The sequence below is a fragment of the Triticum dicoccoides genome, chromosome 3B (genome assembly GCF_002162155.2).
Source record: "Triticum dicoccoides isolate Atlit2015 ecotype Zavitan chromosome 3B, WEW_v2.0, whole genome shotgun sequence".
NCBI classification, from domain to species: domain Eukaryota; kingdom Viridiplantae; phylum Streptophyta; class Magnoliopsida; order Poales; family Poaceae; genus Triticum; species Triticum dicoccoides.
Genome location: NC_041385.1, coordinates 789,796,360 through 789,800,541, shown reverse-complemented (window position 1 = coordinate 789,800,541; position 4,182 = coordinate 789,796,360).

The window sequence follows — 4,182 nt, the reverse complement described above, 5'->3', positions numbered from 1 at the left end:
GCGCGCTTTACGTAATCTCGCTACTACTATTCCTAGCCTGCCAAGAACAGTGCAGGAAATGTAGTAGTAGCGCTTCTTCCTGCAGAAACTCTACTACTATAACATTAGCTGTAGCGTGTATTGTGATCATGCGCTACAGGTAAAATAGCAATAGCGCCTCTTTTTTTGACCCACGCTCCTCGTAAGCTTCTGTGTGTAAGGTTTTCCCTAATAGTGATGGGGTTGGATTGATGCATGGCGTTAAGAAATAAGAATGGGAGGCATATAGAAACACACCATCTCCCGAAATCATATGGGGCATAGCGGGGATCGACAACCATGTTTTAACTCGGAGCGAACGTAGGGGCAACACAAATGCATAAGCAAAGGCACAAACATAAGAAGGTGGAGATCCACCGAGAGTATTCCTGAGGAAGAGAGCGACATGCATACATTGAAAAAGGAGGGGGCGAGATGAATTTTCTCTTTGTAAAAAACTGGATTTCATCAGTGAACACCATTTATAATTGATGTTTTTTAAATGTGTTCTTCTCTTTGTACCTTTGTCGGCACTTTTTCACCAATGACCGATGACATAAGGGCGCAGGGTCGTCTATCTTGGAATCTCCGAACATGATATACTTTGATGAGTGTGGGCTTTTGAAGACGTTTTTCTTGAAGACAAGAAATATATCCTACGAGTGTGTGGCAAAGTTGAGAAAAATGCAACAACACACATGTTTTTCCCCTTGGATGCATAAGCCATTTGGATTGAAGCACCGTGATGGTGACATTTTCTATTTTATTAGATGGTATACTAATTTCAAATTGGATTTAATTAATGCAGGGATAAGATTTACAACCTAGTAAGGATCCCAAAGGAAAACATACGCTATAAAGAAGAAAGATGACAGTAGGCTATCTTGTCAGTGCAAACATGCATGACATGTAATTTTCAATCTTGAAGGCCATCTGAAACTGCGAGGGTCAGGAGGTGATGTTGTCAAAAATTAGAGCATTTTGCTCCTTCCACAAATTTCAAATGATGTATGAGGCTATAATGTTGAGCATGTATTTGCCTTTTCATACAGGCTCCCGAACGCACCCTATCCCACCAGCTCATCAAATCGGTGTTTAGTGTAAAGGCTAGGGCTAGCCCAGAGAATGGAGAAAAAACACACGTGTACCAAACATCTTTGTAGAAAGGAATATTAAGGCTCGGGTGCGAAGCAGGCTCCAGGACTTGGTCAGAAAATTAATCGTTGGATAGGTAATGCACTCACTAAACTTGCTTGGTGTAATGATGATTGGCCCTTATAAACGACACACTCCTCTCAATGGTCTCCTTGTAGCCCCTAAATGTGTTATCACGATAGTAATACAAGCCAAACAAACACGTTGGGGTCAAGGCACCCGAGCCAGACAACACCGAAGATAAACAATGGGGTTTGGTCAATGCAATCCGATATGAAATACGAATGGGAGATATATGGAAACACGATCGATGGCTGGAAGCAAGGAAATTGTATTTGCTAGGGGGGGTGTAAGGGCAACACTAATGTACATGCAAAGGAGCGAACATGAGAAGACCGAGATCCGCCGAGAGTACTCCAAAGTGAAAGAGCGACATGCGGATATTGAAAAGGGGCTGAGATGAATATCACTTTGTAAAAACCGCATTGCACTTCCGGTGAACCGTTATATTGGATCTTGGTTCTTTTTTAGAACTACGTCTTCTTCTCTCGTCACCATTGTCGATACTTTTTCCACCAACGGTCAACCATCAAAACCCTAATCCTCCTCCTTCGCTACTCCTCCACCCGATTTCTACATTATGTGATTGTGTCACGTTAAGAAAAAAACCTACGACAAATCAAGCAATTTTTCGCAGGCCGCAGCAAAGGCGCACTGGTTCTTGGTCTAAATATTGTGGTGCTAAAATGGAATGTAAAAACAATGGCATGCATGCCAAGTCGACATTCACACACCACCAAACATCTCATCCACCCCCTCACAACTCTAAGTGATCACAAATCCATCAATCACACGAGATCCTCCTTCATAGTCTCCCATACACCTTTGCCCCCATCCGAAATTCAAATTCTCCAAACCATCTGCACACCAAAGCCCATATCAATCAGAAGAAACAAAACCGCCGAGAGCGGTACGTAGCCAGAGAGCTCCATTCCAATTCGCGGCACGGCAGAAAGACCGTGCGTGTAATCAAACGGTTACTCGCTGGCTATAACGAACAGCATTGCTTATACTTGTTCAAGTACTATGGTGCTACCATCGAGTGTAAGAACAGTGGCATGCACGTTAAGTGGATAGCCACCCACTGCCTAACAACATCTCATCCGCCCCCCACAACCCCAAGTGACCAGACCAGAAATCCAAGACCGCACAAGATCCGCATCCTCCGTACACCTTCCATACCTTTGCCCCCTCCCGTATCAAATTCTCCAAACCATCCGCAGCAGAAATGCAGAAGAAACAAAACGGAACCAACAAAAATAGACCCAGGGGACAAAGCCCACCACAGAAGAAAAGCACCAAAAGCCCAAACAAAGCAATTAGCCCTCACTCACGCCGGCGCAGAGGAAATTATAATCCGCTATTCCAATCCGATCGCCCCCCCTGTTTTCCCACTAGTCACACCCCACTAAGCTAACCGAGTAGTACTGTACTAGCTTGGAGTAGTAGTGTTCGCTCGTCCACCAGCGAATCGAGTAAAGTCACTCGCCCCCTCCCAACCGCCGCTCCCCTCCCCCCACCAGCAGCTCGTGCTCTTCGATTCACCTCGACTCGCCGTGGTTTACCTCTCACTTTCTCCCACCTTCCACACCCACCGCACCGCTTCCTCCCCGCCACCCCCTCCTTAAGCAAGCCACCGACCGCGGCCGCGAAGCAGGGGACTTGGACCACCACCTAGCAACAGCTCACCCACTGACCCGCTCGGTAGTCAGGCAATGTCCCTCCTCTCCTCGAAGAGGGTGGTGGCGGGCCTGGATGCGTGAGGTTCCTTTCTCCTTTATTTAAGGAAATTATCTATAGCGGGGGTTCAAAGAATGCGCTACTGCTATATCAGTTATAGCGCTTGTTCTGAAAGCACGCTACTGCTACGCCTGTCTTCTTTATTTTTATTTTTATTATCTTTTCAATCACATTTTCTTTTTTCATTTCCCTTTTTTCTATTTCTTTCATTCTCATTACTTTTCTATATGTTTTTAATTTTTTTTATTTTCATTAGCAGTAGCGCTTTTCCCAGAAAACGCGCTGCTACAACCAACTTAGCAGCAGCGCGCTTTACCTAAGCTCGCTACTACTATTCCTAGCCTACCGAGAATAGTGTGGGAATTGTAGTAGTACCGCTTCTTCCTACAGACGCGCTACTGCTATAACCTTAGTTGTAGCGCGTTTTGTGACTAGGCGCTACCGGTAAATAGTAGTAGCGCCTTTTTTTGACCGGCACTACCGGTAAGCTTCAGTGTGTAAGGTTTTCCATTATGAAATAAGAATGGGAGGCATACAGAAACACATCATCTCCCGAAATCATATGGGGCATAACGGGGATCGACAACCATGTATTAACTCGGAGAGAAGGTAGGGGCAACACAAATGCACAAGCAAAGGAACAAACATAAGAAGGTGGAGATCCATCGAGAATACTCCTGAGGAAGAGAGCGACATGCATACATTGAAAAAGGAGGGGGCGAGATGAATTTCTCTTTGTAAAAAACTGGATTTCATCAGTGAACACCATTTATAATTCATGTTTTTTAATGTGTTCTTCTCTTTGTACCTTTGGCGGCACTTTTTCACCAATGACCGATGACATAAGGGCTCAGGGTCGTCTATCTTGGAATCCCCGAACATGATGTACTTTGATGAGTGTGGGCTTTTGAAGACGTTTTGCTTGAAGACAAGAAATATATCCTACGGGTGTGTGGCAAAGTTGAGAAAAATGCAACAACACACATGTTTTTCCCCTTGGATGCATAAACCATTTGGATTGAAGCACCGTGATGGTGACATTTTCTATTTTATTAGATGGTATACTAATTTCAAATTGGATTTAATTAATGCAGCGATAAGATTTACAACCTAGTAAGGATCCAAAAGGAAAACATATGCTATAAAGTAGAAAGATGACAGTAGGCTATCTTGTCAGTGCAAACATGCATGACATGTAATTTTCAATCT